Genomic DNA, 16,898 nt, shown 5'->3' with positions numbered 1-16,898 from the left:
GCCATGATTTTTTTGGATATGACACCAAAAGCAAAGGCAACAACAACAAAAATAAACAAGTGGGACTACTAAAAAGCTTCTGCACAGCAAAGGAAACCATCAACAAAATGAAGGAGAGAAAAAACAAAATGGGAGAAACGGGAGAAAACAAAACGGGAGAAAATATTTGCAAATTATGTATCCAATAAGGAGTTAATATCCAAAATATATAAAGAACTCATACAACTCAATAGCATAAAAACAGTCTGATTGAAAAATGGGCAGAGAATCTAAATAGACATTTTCCCAAAGAAGATGTACAGATAGCCAACAGGTACATGAAAATTTGCTCAACATCACTAATCATTAGGGAAATGCAAATCAAAACCATAAGGAGATATCACCTTACACCTGTTAGAATGACTATTAGCAAAAAGACAAGAGATACCAAGTGTTCACAAGGATATGGAGAAAAAGGGACCCTTGTGCACTGTTGGTAGGAATGTAAATTGTTACAGCCACTATGGAAAACAGTATCGAGTTTCCTTAATAAATTAAAAACAGAACTACTGTATGATCCAGCAATCCCACTTCTGTGTATTTACTCAAAAGAAATGAAAAAACTAACTCAAAAAGATATATGCATCCCCATCCATTGTAGCATTTACAGTAGTCAAGACATGGAAGCAATCTAAGTGTCCATGGATGGATGGATGAAGAAATTGTGGTATATATATTTCTATATGCAATGGAATATTAGCCATAAAAAAAGAAGGAAGTCTTGCCATTTGCAACATTATGGACAGACCCTGAGGGCATTTTGCTAAATGAAATAAGTCAGAGAAAAACAAATACCGTATCTCACTTATACGTGGAATCTTAGAAACAGAAACAAAACCCCAAAACCAAACTTACCCATAACAGGTAACAGTTGGTGTTTGCCAGAGGCAAGGGGTGGTGGGTGGGGGAAATGGGTAAAGGTGTCAAAAGGTACAAACTTCCAGGTATAAACAACTCATGGGGATGTAATGTACAGCATGGCAACTATAGTTAATACTGTGTTGCATATTTAAAAGTTGCTGGGAGAGTAGATCTTAAAAGTTCCCATATAAGAAAAAAAATTATTAACTGTATATGGTGTTGGGTGTTAACTAGACTTATTGTGGTGATCATTTTGCAACGTATACAAATACCGAATCATTGTGTTATATACCTGAAACTAATATAATATGTCAATTACTTATATCTCAATTAAAAAAATACTTGAGGTGGTAGGTCTGCTTTGGCTACCTAACAGATTATTACTTCTAATTTCTCCTGCAAAGTCATTTCTTCTGACTGAACCTTCCTTATTTCTTCTCATTGTTATCATCTAACATCTTTCTGGATACTACAGTTTTTCATTCAGAATTTAAGTACCTGTGTCATATTGTCCCTCTAGGTTCCACTATCACTTTGTCTTCATGTACACCCTTGCTTTAGCAACATTAACCTTCTCCATAACCCCATGTACTTTCTCTCTACTAAAACTATATCCTATGGCCATAGGCAGGGTGGTCTCTTACCATAATCCAGAACTCTTCCACAGCTAGGACTTTATTTCCTCTGTTTTGAGATTATTTTCTTAATTATTGAAAATGCTATGACTTTATAGAGTTTTCTGTTTTGGGATTGTGTGTGTTTTTAAATTAAAATATAGTACCAAATGAGTATTGTTCTCTACAAGAAGTTGTTGGACAGTTTGTTTCCATGTAAAGTATTCCATCCCTTTACTCCTCCTCTTCTCAGCTGTCTCCACCTATCTCACACCCTCTCACTGTCATGTTTCTGTGATTGTTACTACTGTGTTAGATACATGAACAACACATTTTTAAATGGCTATGTGTGAGTTGTCAGCAACAAGCCACTTGAATTTAAGTGTTCTAAGTTGCGATGAAAACAGTTTCACTAACTTACTTCTTCTCTTGTATAATACAGAAAGGGTGTGGCTTTATGATATATTGGTAAGAATACTATGGGAATTATATTAGCTTGAGTTCAAATTTGATCTCTACTACTACCAACTGTGTGACCTTGTGCAAACTGTTTAACCTTGACATCCCATTTACCCAGAAGATTGTTCAGAGGATAAATGAGAAGGTATATAAAGTCTCTAACAGAGTACCCAGCACATAATACTTCTTTTTTTTTTTGTATTCTGTAATGTTAACTTTCCTTTTTCCATCCATGTTTATGTTCACAAAGCTAACTTTTAAAGATTGTTTTCTAGATCCATCAGTTTTTACCTTTAAAAAAATCCATTGGAACTCGACAGAATAACAATATTTATTGTATTGCATGTTTAGTTTGTTTGTTTGTTTGTTTGTTTTCATGGAAAGGCATTTTATCAGCAGTGTGTACATGTCAATCCCAATTGCAGGGACCTCCCTGGTGGTGCAGTGGTTAAGAATCCGCCTGCAGTTAGGTGCAGGATGTAATTCACACAGAGTCAGAGTGTTAGAGGTTGCTTTGTGAAGGACAAATCTAGTTACAGATAATACAGACTAGTAACAGTTACAAGATAACTAGGATTGATTAACTCTTTCAGGCCAGTTTATGCTGCTTCCCTAGCCTGTTCACTCTTCCCTTTATTTTCCTTGTTACCAGGAGAGGAAAAACCTCATTTCTATTTTTTGTTGCAACAGGAGCATTCCTTCTTAGATAATGTTAAATGTGTAAGTTGTAACATGTGAAACATTTTTAACAGTTTTTCTCAAAGTTTTGGAACACTATTAGCCAGGATCATAGTGCAATAGGATAGAATGTTATTCCTTGAAAAACTTTGTGTGTGTGTAGAGTTAAGAAGCAGTTGTATGTTTATGATTTAATAAAATAATTCTAAAGGAAAAAGAAAAATCTGCCTGCCAATTCAGGGGACATGGGTTTGAGCCCTGGTCCAGGAAGGTCCCACATGCCGTGGAGCAGCTAAGCCCATGCGCCACAACTACTGAGCCTGCGCTCTAGAGCCTGTGAGCCACAACTACTGAGCCCATGTGCCACAACTACTGAAGCCTGCACACCTAGAGCCCCTGCTCCGCAACAAGAGAAGCCACTTCAATGAGAAGCCCGTGCACCGCAATGAAGAGTAGCCCCTGCTCGCCACAACTAGAGAAAACCAATGCACAGCAACGAAGACCCAGTGCAGCCATAAATAAATAAATAAATAGATAGATAGATAGATAAATAATAAATAAATATTTTAAAAGAACCAAAGTTAAAAAAAATCCCAATTGCATGTTTAGTTTGAGCTAAAGTAGTTACTGAAATTTAGATTGGTACATTTAAAGTAGCTGAAGGATTTTAGAACTTCATGTAAATTGTCTTAATTTGAAGAAAAGTAATTTCATTGTTAGAATAAAACCAGATGAAAAGAGCCACCAATTAAGATCATTTTAGAGATAGTTTTGTAGGGCTAGTGTTGGTAATTACTCTTTGTGTAGCAATCTGCATAACTAAGAGTTGTTACTGAGCAAATTAAAGTTACACCTTGCCTTTTTAAAAAATAAAAAGTATTTATTTATTTATTTATGGCTGTGTTGTGTCTTCGTTGCTGCGCACGAGCTTTCTCTAGTTGCAGTGAGCAGGGGCTGCTCTTCGTTGCGGTGCGCAGGCTTTTCATGACAGTGGCTTCTCGTTGCGGAACGTGGGCTCTAGGCACGTGGGCTTCAGTAGTTGTGGTACATGGGCTTAGTTGTTCCGTGGCACGTGGGATCTTCCCGGACCAGGGCTTGAACCCGTGTCCCCTGGGGTTCATTGGCAGGCGGATTCTTAACCACCGTGCCACCAGGGAAGTCCTACACCTTGCTTTTAATAGTATGACTTATATAAAGTCTGAACCTACACCCCAAAATGGGAATAATTGTTATTTGTCTCCTTTGTGACTCTTAACTCCCTCTTAAAATTTTTTCTTGTATGCTTTCTAGAACAATATTAGAATATGATCCATAATAGAAACCAAATACTATATATGCTCTATTATAGTCTAAGAAGACATCATGAAATAATATAGATTATGATAAAGCCATAATGGAATATTAAACTATTAAAATAGATCTGTATTCTACTGATTCTCTTTCTGTATTTAATAATTTGCTTTATTCTTAGTGAATTTCTCATATAATTTTTTAAGTGTTAGTATTCTATTTTTTATTTCATTTTCCCTTTTTTAATGGACTCTCCTTTTAGTGGTGAAGGCTATTATCTGTATGCTGATAATTTCCAAAATCGTATCTCTAGTCATGATCTTTCCCCTGAGCCCAGGTTCTGTACTTGCCGGATATATCAACCTGGATGTCCATAGCCCCTTTACAGTTTCAAAATTGTATGTTTGGGGGACTTGAGAATCTGCTGTGTTTATACTTTGATCATGCCTAGCATGTTGTATGACAGACACATGGATGGGCATTTCCCCCTCTCCTCACTAATTGTTCTGTTAAAGGGTATAAATAGCAGGCTCTTTACCTGCAGAAAAATACTTCAGAATATTAATAAAGCAATATAAAAAGTTACAAATTCATATAGTAAAGCTATATTTATATTCAGCTCAGTAAAAGAATAATCTGGTGTGTTATGAATTAGTCATAGTATAAAATAAGAGATAAATAAGTTAGACTGCATTAAAATTAAGAACTTTTCTTCATCAAGTGGTACCACTAACCATTCTCCACTAAAAGAATCTTGGGCTCTTGGAGAAATAGCTGATTTCAGGACTGGGGCAGGGAAAGTACAATGTATGCTTGGAACGTCCTGTGCCAGAAGGTTAGGAAGGCCCAAAGAATGATGGGAATATATTACAAGGACACAGGAACCAGCCTGAAGGGGCAGGTTCCCACTGGCCAAATGTGGGACAATTTAAACATCAAATTAGATAATGATAAAAGATTATAACCCATTGAAATAAAATCCATTAAGTCCACACTGAAATACCTAAGTACTTACAGATAGGGAGGAAAAAGGAATCTTTCCCTGCAGGAGGAAGCCAAGTAAAAAATGTTGAAGGGGGCTTCCCTGGTGGCGCAGTGGTTGAGAGTCCGCCTGCCAATGCGGGGGACATGGGTTCGTGCCCCTGTCCGGTAGGATCCCACGTGCCACGTAGCGGCTGGGCCCGTGAGCCATGGCTGCTGGGCCTGCGCGTCGGAGCCTGTGCTCCACAGCGGGAGGGGCCGCAGCGGTGAGAGGCCCGTGTACCGCAAAAAAAAAAAAAAAAAAAAAAAATGTTGAAGGAATGATGAAATTAGAAAACTGTCATATGGCAATTGTATCAGTTACCTATTGCTTTGTAACAAATTACCCCAAAGTGCAATGGCTTAAAACAACACACATTATTTCACAGTTTCTCTGGGCTTAGCTGTGTTCTCTGCTTCATGGTCACTTGTAAGGCTGAAATGAAGGTATTAACCTTGGGTTTGTGGTCTCATCTGAATGCTTGACTGGGGAAGGATCTACTTCCACACTCATTCATTGGTTGTTGGCAGCATTCAGTTCTTTGTGGGCTGTTGGCTGGAGATCACCCTTCGTTTCTTGCTTTTTGAGCTTCATTAAAGTGTGCAAGCTGAGAAAGTTATAGAAAGACTTGTTGGCAAAATAGAAGTCACAGTCTTTTGTAAGCTAATCACAAAACTGATGTCCCCTTGATATTGTCATACTCCATTGGTTAAAGGCAAGTTACACAAGGGAAGAGAATTATACAAGGCTGTGAATATCAGGAGGTGGGAATCATCTTAGAGGCTGGCTATCCCAGCAGCCATTATAATATAATTGATTCAGACAAGAATCATCAGTGGATGTTTAAAATGAGTGGATGAAAGTTTGAGGAGTAACTTAGATCTTTACATAGACTAAAAATATCTTCCCGCAAGATGTATTAAATACAAAGAGGAAAATGCAACTTTATAACAGAGAAATCTGGCAGAGCTTATCTAAGTGACCAAAGTTAACATTACCAGTAGTGAGAAAAACCAACATTATCTTTTTCCTGACATCTGGGAAGAACACATTACCACCTTTTTGGTATTTTACCAGAGGGGTATAATCTGAATCAAATCCTGAGGAAGCATTAGGTAAACCCTTTGAGGGACAAGTCTACAGAATAACTGGCCAGTATTCTTTATAAATGTCAAAGTCATGAAAGATATAAACAGACTGAAGAATTGTTCCGATTTAAAGTATGCTAAAGAGAGACATGACTATTGAATACAATACATGATCCGAGATTTTTTTTTCTATAAAGAATGCTATTGGGACATATTTATGTATTGTAGAATAATATAGAATATTATTATGGAACCATAATAAAGTATTAGAACAAATAGAGAATAGATCCATAGTCTGCTGGTTTTGTTGCTGTATTGGATTGCTTTTTCACTGGTGAATTTCTCTTCAAATGCTAATACTCTCAATTCTCAAAATTTAAATATGATCTTTGGATTGGATCAGTAGTTTTCAGAGTGGTCCATGTATACCCAGGAAATCCCCAAGGCTCTTTCAGGGGGTCCATGAGGTCAAAATGTTTTCATTATAACACAAAAATAATATTTGTTTTATCCACTCTGTTTACATTTGCACTGATGGTGCAAAAGCACTGGCTTGTAAAACTGCTGATACCTTAGCATGAATCAGAACAGTGATACTGTACTGTACCAGTAATCATTGTATTCACTGCCATGCAATTGCAGTTTTAAAAAATACCAGTTTCACAATATCCTTGGTAAAGCAGTAAAAAGTATTAATTTTATCAAATCTAACCACTGTGTACATGTATCTTTAATACCCTGTATGATGAAATGATATGTATAAATCATCATTTCTGCATATGTAATTTACGGTGGTTGTTTTACAGAAAAACAAGCACTTATGTGATTTTTAAGCTGAAGTAGCTATCTTTTTCATAGAATACCAAAATTGCTTGAAAACAACTGACAAAATCTGGTCATTCACACTTGAGTATTTGACAGACACGTTCTCAAAAATGAATAGTGAGGCTGTCATTTCAAGGAAAATAACTGACACATGAAACATGAAATATAGAAAACCTCAGCAAAGAAATAGAAGATATAAAGAACCAAATGGCAATTTAGAACTGAAAAACAATCATTGATACAGTAATGCAGTGTTGCAGTGTGTAAACTCAACAGAACAGAGCAGTGTATAAACTGATGCAGTGTGTAAACTCAGCAGACAGAGAAAAGAATCAGTAAACTGGCAGATAGAGGAAAAGAGGTTACCCAGTCTGAACAACAGAAAGAAAACAGACTGATAAAAATAATGTACAGAGCCTCAGGGAACTGTGGGACTATAAAAAAGATTTAACACTTGTGTCATTGGATTCCTGAGAGAGGAAGAAAGAGGGCTTCTATCTCAAGAACCAAAAAGAAAGAAAAATCTACCCAAAGGAAGGGAATAAAGATAAAAGTGAAATTGAAAACAGAGAAACAGTAAAGGAAATCAATGAAAGAGCTGGTTCTTCAAAAAAATCAATAAATTGACAAACTTCTAGCAAGACTGAGAGAAATTAAAGAAAAAACAAAATATCAGTATCAGGAATGAAATAGAAGGTATTGGACTTCCCTGGTGGCGCAGTGGTTGAGAATCCACCTGCCAGTGCAGGTGACATGGGTTTGAGCCCTGGTCCGGGAAGATCCCACATGCCGTGGAGCACTAAGCCTGTCCTTCACAACTACTGAGCCTGGGCTCTAGAGCCCGTGAGCCACAACTACTGACACCCACGTGCCTAGACCCTGTGCTCCGCAACTAGAGAAGCCACCACCATGAGAAGCCCGTGCACTGCAGTGAAGAGTAGCCCCTGCTCGCTGCAGCTAGGGAAAGCCTGCGCACAGCAACGAAGACCCAATGCAGCCAAAAAGTAATAATAAATAAATTTTAAAAAAAAGAAAGGTATCACCATAGACCCTGCAGGTATGAAAAAGATAATAACGGGAATACTATGAACAACTCTACAAACATAAATTTGACAACTTTGATGTATGGACCAGTTCCTTGAAAAATACAGACCACCACATCTCACCCAATATGAATTAGGTAGTTTAACTAGCCCTATTGCCTTGATACAAAAAAAAAAAAAAAAAAAAAACCCAAGAAGAAAACTGTAGGTCAATATTACTATATCAATGTAGATGCAAAAGTCCTTAACAAAATATAAGCGAATAGAATTTATGGCTCATTGCAGGGATGGAGTCGGGCTGCTTCACTATTTGAAAATCAACTAATGCACCATATTAACATGCTAAAGAAGAAAAATTACATGATCGTATCAGTTGATGAAGAAAAAGCATTTGATAAAATTCAGGACCCATTCATACTTTGAAAAAAAAAACATTTAGGAAAAAGATACTTAGGGGGAACTAACTCAGTTGGATAAGGAACATTTATAAAAACCTACCTTATCCTTAATGGTATATTGGGAGAATCAAATTCTTAAAATTTCAGTTATTAAAAAACTTGAGATTTTTACTTTCCTTGATGCTCACTTTTATCTTTTAAGCATTTATATGCACTTCAGATAAGCAAGCAGTTACTCTTATTACTGAAATAATATTTATAGTTCACAAGGAGAGTCTATAACCAAATAAGACAATGCTGTCACTTCTTAAAGTCTGCTAGATAAAGATGAATGTCTAAATATTCTGACAGCATGCCCTTTAAAAATATCCTAAACTTTACAGTATGCATCTATAAAATTTATTTTTGTTTTCTCACATCTTGACACTTGAAGATCAAAGAAACTCTAAACAAAATGAGATAAAAGAGATCCAAAAATATTTTCTTCATTTCTTTGCCAGAAAATTTCTTTAGAACATATTTTCATATTCTTGCTGATTTTTATGTATACCAAAATTGATAAGCATGATACATTTATTTTTTAAATGCTGAATAATATGGACTTGAGGAAAAAGTTAGAATAAGTCCAAATGTCTTTATTTGCTGAAAGACAAAGTTTGCCAATTTACCACAAATCAGTTTTTTTCTAGGATAAAATCAGACCATCTTAGTAACTTCTAAAACAGATATTCTTTATTCTCAGAAGTATAAGACAAGTGTTAAATCTTTTTTATAGTCCCACAGTTCCCTGAAGCTCTGTAGATTATTTTTTTCAGTCTTTTTTCTTTCTGTTGTTCAGACTGGGTAATTTGTTTCCCTCCATCTGCCAGTTTACTGACTCTTTCCTCTGTCAGCTCTATTCTGTTGAGTTTACTTACTGTGTTACTATATCAATTATTGTTTTTCAGTTCTAAAATTCCTATTTGGTTCTTTTTTATATCTTCTATTTCTTTGCTGAGGTTTTCTATATTTCATGTTTCATGTGTCAGTTATTTTCCTCAAAGTGACAGGCTCACTGTTCAACACATGGATGCTTAAAATTCCACTTAAACCAAGTTCCTTAAGGCTAGGTAGATTTTTACATGCACCTGTAAAACTCTTCCTTCAATAAATTTAGGATAATGTTAAATCTGGCTAGGGATATAAAAAGATAACAAGAGATTGTTGCCATCCTGGACTTTATAATCTGAGAAAGGGACTAAATAGCGGATGGAAAAAATTATAAGGGTCAAGATTACTAATAAATAGTTTCTGGTTCCTCATGATACTATAAGATAATCTGAAAAATATATAATCTGCTATCTTGAAATGCATATGTGTCTTATAAAAATAAAGATCCCATATGGTTTTGGAATAATAGCATGACAGGAAACTATATTATTATTTTCTAAGAAGTGATAAGATTTTTATCTTAACTAGAGACTTAAATTTATGTGTTATGAAACAATTCCATTATACCTGGGACTCCTTATTAAGTTTTAAAAATCAGCTCTATTGAGGTATAACTTGCCATATAATAAAGTTAACCAATTTCATGTGTACAGTTAATGTGTCCTGATAAATGTATATAGTTTTTTAAGCATCACCACAATCAAGATGTAGAACATTTCTGTTACCCTCAAATGTTACTTGGTACCCCATTGCATTCACCCTCCGATCCGTGGCAACCCCTGATCTTTCAGTAACTATAGTTTGCCTTTTCTAGGATTTATAAATGGAATCATGCTGCATGTAACCTTTTGTATCTGGGTTCTTTTAACATAACTTTTGAGAATTATCTATGTTATGTGTATCAGTAGTCTTTGCCTATTCATTAGTGAGTAGCACTCCATTGTTTGGATACACCACAGTATTATCTGTTTGACACCTGATGGACATTTAGGTTGTGTCTTGTTTAGGCTACTAACACTAAAGCTTCTATGGACATATGAGTACAAATCTTTGTGTGGCCATGTTTTCATTTTAGTTCCCACCAGCAATGTATGAGTTTCATTTTTAGTTGACACTTGATATGTCAACATTTTCCTTTTAGCTACATGTACTGTATGTCTGGGTGTTAGTTTTCTATTGCTGAGTAACAAATTACCAAAAACCTAGTAGCTTAAAACAGCACCTATTTATTGTTTCATAATTCTGTAGGTCAGAAATTTAGCATGGGGTCTTCAGGGATCACAGAGCTGAAATCCAGACTGAATTCTAATCTGGGGGTTTTGAGGAAGCTTCTGTTTCCAAGCTTATTTACGTTATTGGCAGAATTCCGTTCTTTGCCGTTGTAGGATTGAGATCCTGGTTTCCTTGCTCACTGTCAGCTGGAGGCCACTCAGCTCTTAAGAGACTCACTCCATCTCCCTGGTGTTGAATTCTTAGGCTTTGAATCTCTGACTTCCCCTCTCTCTTTTTAAAAGGCTCTTATGACTATAACAGATCCACCTGAACAATCTTATCCTAAGATCAATTGTTTTGGAACCTTAATTACATATACAAAATCACTTTGCAGCAGTACCTAGATTAGTGTTTGAATAACTGGGAGATGTTTATATACCAGAGGCTGGAAATTTTAGGACATCCTGGGATTCTGCGCAGCACACAAGCATTTGTTCTACATTTTCAGTAACATTTGGTATCTCTGTTTTTAAATTTTAGCCACACACACACACACACACACACACAAACACACACACACTAGTTGCACATGTAGTGGTATCGCATTGTAGTTTAAATTTGCATTTCTCTAATATCTAATGGTGTGAAACATCTTTTCATGCGCTTATTTGTTATGTATATATCTTTTGTTGTAAAATATCTATTCAGATCTTTGGGGGTTTTTTTCTTTTTTTTTTCTTTTGTATACTGCTATCCATTTGTTTTAGCATCATTTGTTGCAGAGGTTTTCCCCCATTGAATTACCTGGACATCTTGTCAGATATCACTCGACTCTGTGTGTTTATGTATTTTTTTTTTCATTTTATTCTGCTCCATTGAACTTTATGTCTACTCTTATACCACTGTTACTCTGTTGATGACTTTAGATTTATAATAATTCTTCAAGTGAGAGAGTTTGAAGTCCTTCAACATTGTTCTTCTTTTTCAGATTGTTTGCTGTTTATATCCTTTGCATTTCCATATACATTTTAGAATCAGTGTATTGACTTCTATAAAATATTTTACTGGGATTTTAATTGGGATTGTTTTTTGTCTGTTAATCAGTATGGGAAGAATTGCCATCTTAATGAGTCTTCTGATCTATGCACATGGTATAGCTTTCTATTTTTTTAGATCATCTTGAATTTCTCTCAGTTATGTTTCATGGTCTTCATTGTACAATCCTTGAACATATTTTACTAAATATTTTGTATTTTTGATGATTTTCTAAGTGAACGGGATCCTAATTTCATTTTTCATTGCTTGCAGAATGTAGAAATACGTTCAATTTTATATATTGACCTTGTATCCTGTGACCTTGTTTCATTCATTTATTAGTTCTGATAGCTTATTTGTAGTTTGTCTAGGATTTGTCTACATGTACAATGATGTCATTTGCAAGTAAAGGCAGTTTAACTCCCTTTTTCCAATCTGTATGTCTTTTATTTCTTTTGTCTTGCCTTATTGCACTGGTGCAGATAACTTTTATGTTGTTCCTGATCTTGGGGAGAAGGCATTCCTTCATGATATTAAGTATAATGTTAGCTGTAGGCTTTTTGTAGATAGCCTTTATAGACTGAGGAAGATTCTTAGTTTACTGAGCTGTTCTTGTTTTGTTGCGAAGGGGTATTTAAATTTGTCAGATGCTTTTATTCTATCTGTTGAGATGACCATAGGTATGGTATTTTTTATTCTGTTAGTATAGTGAACCATGTTAATTTTGAATATTAAACCAACCTTGCATTACTTGGATAATCCTCAGTTGGTCATGATTTTTTTTTTTTTCTTTTTTTTGCGGTACGCAGGCCTCTCACTGTTGTGGCCTCTCCCGTTGCGGAGCACAGGCTCCGGACGCGCAGGCTCAGCGGCCATGGCTCACAGGCCCAGCCGCTCTGAGGCATGCGGGATCCTCCCAGACTGGGGCACGAACCCGTGTCCACTGCATCGGCAGGCAGACTCCCAACCACTGTGCCACCAGGGAAGCCCAGTTGGTCATGGTTTTTATTCTTTAAAATTTTTTTCTGGATTTAATTTAATCAAATATTGTTAAGGATTTTTCCATCCATGGTCATGAAGAAATATTGGAGTATAGTTTTCTTTTTTGTAATGTCACTCTCTGATTTTGCTGTCAGGGTAGTAAGCTGGCCTCATAAAATGAGGTAAGAACTATTCCTTCCCCTTCTGCTTTCTGAATGAATTTGTATAGGATTGGTATGTTTTTCAGACTTTGAATGTATGATAGAATTGACCAATGAAGCCATCAAGTCTTTAGTTTTCTTTGTTAAGAAGGTTTTGTGTGTTCTTTTTAACTCAAATTCAGTTTATTTTAATAGCAATAGAGCTGTTCAACTTAATTTTTTTCTTGAGTCAGTTTTGGTAGTTTTATTTTTCAAGAAACTTGTCCATTTCATCTAAGTTATAAAATTTATTTTCATACTTTTTTTGAATATCCGTTTATTTTTCTTTTAACGTCTGTAAAATCTCTAGTGATTTGCCTGGGGTGTTAGTTATTGACCTTTTGCAAAAATGAGTTTTGGTTTTACTGATTTTTCTTTCCGTTTGTCCATTTTCTAGTTCATTAATTTCTGCTTTTTTTCTCTTTTTCCCCTTGCCTTGGGTTTAATTTATTCTTTTTCTAGCTTTTTAAGGTGGGAACAGATCATTGTGTTTTGGACTTCCCTTGTAATAGCGCTGTCCTCAAAAGACTGCTTAACCTCCATCCTTTAAATTCTGATAGCTTCAGTTTTTACTCTGTTCAAAATATTTTCTGATTTCTCTCATCATTTCTTCTGTGACTCATGTGTTATTTAGAATTGTGTTGTTCATTTTCAAATATTTGGATGTTTCTGAATACCTCTCTTGCTTAATTCCATTGTAATGAAAAAATATATTCTGTATGATTTCAAACCTTTAAAGTTTATTGAGACTTTTTTTGAGGCTCAGAATAATGTCTGTCTTCGTGAATGTTCGTGTGCAGTAGAAAAGAATATTTTGTTGTTTTAGGACATCTTGGTTGATAGTGTGTTGTTCTGATCTTCCACATCTTATTTTTTCCTTTGGTCTACTTATTTTCTGTTATTTACTGTGAGAGAAATGTTAAAAATCTCCAAATATGACTGTCTATTTAACTTTCAGTTCTCTGTATTTGACACATTTAATTTTGAAGCCCTATTATTAAGTATATACAGTTGGCCCTTGAGCAACAGATGTTTGAACTGTGTGAGTCCACTAATACAGGGATTTTTTTCAATAAATACTGTAGTATCGATACTACATGATCCAAGTGAATCCATGGATTTGGGTATCTGCCAGGGTCCTGGAACCCATCCCCTGTAGATACTGAGGGATAACTATATATGAAAGGGTTCTGGGACCCAGTTACAATGTATTTTTCCCTACACATCCACAGAATTCTCAGATAGCAGCTGGGTGTCCTACAATTCAACTCAATTCTGACACTATCTAGAGGTAGCATCAGCTTCCGCAGTTAAGGGCTCAGTCCTACAAGACTGCCCCCTCCTCCTTTAGATGCGAATTGCAAGTCCAGGTTGTTAACTGAAGTTCTGACCAACCGGTTATACATTGGAGGTTCCAACAGCCCCCACCTTGAGTTTGAGTAATTTGCTAGTGCCACTCAGAACTCATAGAAACATTTTACTTCCTAGATCACTGACATATTATAAAAGGACGTAACTCAGGAACAGCCAGATGGAAGAGATGTCTAGGGCAAGGTACATGGGAAGGGGTGTAGAGCTTCCATGTCCTCTCCAGGTGCTCCAGTCTCCCTGCATCTCCACATGCCCCCCAACCAAGAAGCTCTCCAACCCATCCTTTTGGTTTTTCTGGAGGCTTCATTAGATAGGCATGATTGATTAAATCACTTATCAGTGGTGATTGAGCTCAGTCTCCAGCCCAGCTTAAATCATTGGTGAATGGTTTAACCCCCAGCCTATCTCTCTTCCCTAGAGATTGGAAGGTCAACCTCTAATCACATGATTGGTTCTCCTGGCCACCAACCCCTACCTTTAGTCCTTTCCCATAGTCACCTCATTAACATAACAAAAGAAATCTTTATAGCTCTCGACACTTGAGACATTCTAAGGAGCTCTTGTGCTAGAAATGAATGAAGACCCAAGGATATTTCTCATTATATATCACAATATATTTAGGATTGTTAATCTTCCTAATGAATTGACTCTTTTAAGGTTATGAAATAGTCCTCTTTATCCCTGGTAATATTCCTTGTTCTGAATTCTACATTGTCCAGTATTCTTAGCCACTGTATCTTTCTTTTGATTATTACTTCTGTGGTATATCTCCTCCTGTCTTTTTAGTTTCAGCCTATCTGTAAAGTAGACTTTGTGTAGATAGTATATAGTTGTATCTTCTTTGAATTGGAGTTATTAGACCATTTACATTGAACGTAATTAATATAATTCTCAAAATGCTTGGATTTAAATCTACCACCTTGCTAGTTACTTTGTATTTTTTTTCTCATTTGATTTTTGATCCTTGCTTCCTATTTATCTGCCTTTCTTTGGATTGAGTATTTTTATGATTCATTTTTATTTTTTTTATTAGTATGTATTGCTCTAGGGTTTACAATATGCATCTTCAACATCATGCTCTACTTTTAAATAATGTTGTAATGTTTCCCTCACATTGTAAGATCTTGACAAATTATCGGTATTTCTGTCTACATTTGTTCTGTTTTTGTCAAACCTTTTACTTCTACACATTATATACCCTACAGTTTGTTATGTTTGTGTTAAATAGTCAATTATATTTTAAAGATATTTTAAAATGAGGAAAATGTCTTTTATATTTACCTACATATTTACTACCATTTCTGGTAATCTTCATCCCTTGGTATAGATCCAGATTTTCATCTAGTATCATTTTTCTTCTGCCTGAAGAATTTTCTTCTGACATTCTTACAGTGCATGTGTATTGCAGCCTAATTTTTTTAGTTTTTGGTTATCTGGGAAAAACATTTTACCTTAATATTTGAAAGATATCTTTTCTGGGTATAAAATTAGACAGGTTAAGGTTGAAATAAGTTTAGGAGAGAGATGAGGCATTCAGTGTTGATGGAAAAGCCCTAAAGCCCTAGCCAGATTGGTCCTTGGGTCTTGTGGATGTTAGCTAGCAGGGAATGGTACAGGTAGAGGATGGATGGTATCATTTATAAAGAATTGATAACACTGTAAAGGTCAGTGGGCTGAAGAAACAAGGACCTGGTTTCAAAGTCCTCCCTGAAAGTACCACATAACGCTTTTGCCCTCACTTATGAAACAATTACAACATTATTAAAAAACAAACGAACCTCACAGCGACAATCTAGGGATCATAATACTTTTTTGAGAGCCTCATAAGAAAGATACTTAGTTGTAAGGTAGACTGGAATAATATTTTTAAAGGGTATTTAAAAAATTTAGACATGAAAGAATATGTGAGACAGTAAAAGATAGGAATCATGGTAAGAATCTTAAGGTCAATCAAGTAAGGTGCAAAATAAGTAGAACTCCATCTCTGCTAATTAATAATGTCATTTTTATTAATGTTTGCTACTCTTGTCTCTGTTTTAATATATATTTGATGTTTAAAGTGACCTAAAACTAGATTAACCAGTTAAATTATCTGCTATAATTTTCAAGGAAAAGACTAATTATTGTCAGCAAGATAAGAATTAAAGATACTAATTTACTGATAAACTTTTCTCAGACCTTAAGTTTACTCAGAATAAGAGATACTTTTAAGAGTTTAAAAGCTGGCCAGCCACACTAAAATGGTACTTCTTATTTCAGGCTGCACTCAATAAGTTCTCAGGTTACGTAGGTATATTCAAATATCAATATTTATATGTTAATCCCATTGTACATTTGCTGCTAGACAGGGTCAAGATTAAATAGATGGGATATAGGATGCATGGTATACTCAATTTATTGTTGAACTTTAAAAATTCAATTTGTATTACTTTAAATTCTGTAGACTTTTAAAAAGATTTTCTTCATGATTTTTACTTCATGTGAGTCTGTTATACTTGGAATTTTTACAGTTTTAGATTTAGAACTACTTCTGGTTCCGTTGCTAATCAAATGGTGTGATCTTTCACCAGCTTGACCTCCCTGGACTCAGTCGTCAAGAATTTTAAATGTAGGCATTGGGTCAGGTCTGTAGTTTTTCTAGAGCACTTTTTTCCTTAAGTAAATTTTTTGTAAATTAGGAGTTCAGGTGAATTATATTGGAGTTTATCCATGAGATAAGACTTCTCATGAAAAGAAAAATTTGGAGTTCAAGTGGCTGGCTGTCTTACATTGGACCTACCTTCCTATTAATATTTTTCTTATTTTTGTTGCATAGTGTACAGAACATTCTGTTTCCATGCAGGTATAAAAGGA

The 16,898-nt window shown here is 35.5% G+C and overlaps 1 protein-coding gene across 2 annotated transcripts in view; it reads left to right on the top strand.

Moving 5' to 3' along the window:
• Positions 1–16,898, top strand: part of PPP3R1 (protein phosphatase 3 regulatory subunit B, alpha) — a 59,121-nt gene that overhangs the window by 16,798 nt on the left and 25,425 nt on the right. The gene's annotated exons all lie outside the window — the stretch shown is intronic.

The sequence above is a fragment of the Mesoplodon densirostris genome, chromosome 14 (assembly GCF_025265405.1).
Source record: "Mesoplodon densirostris isolate mMesDen1 chromosome 14, mMesDen1 primary haplotype, whole genome shotgun sequence".
In the NCBI taxonomy this organism is placed as follows: domain Eukaryota; kingdom Metazoa; phylum Chordata; class Mammalia; order Artiodactyla; family Ziphiidae; genus Mesoplodon; species Mesoplodon densirostris.
This window is presented reverse-complemented; position numbering and strand designations above follow the sequence as displayed.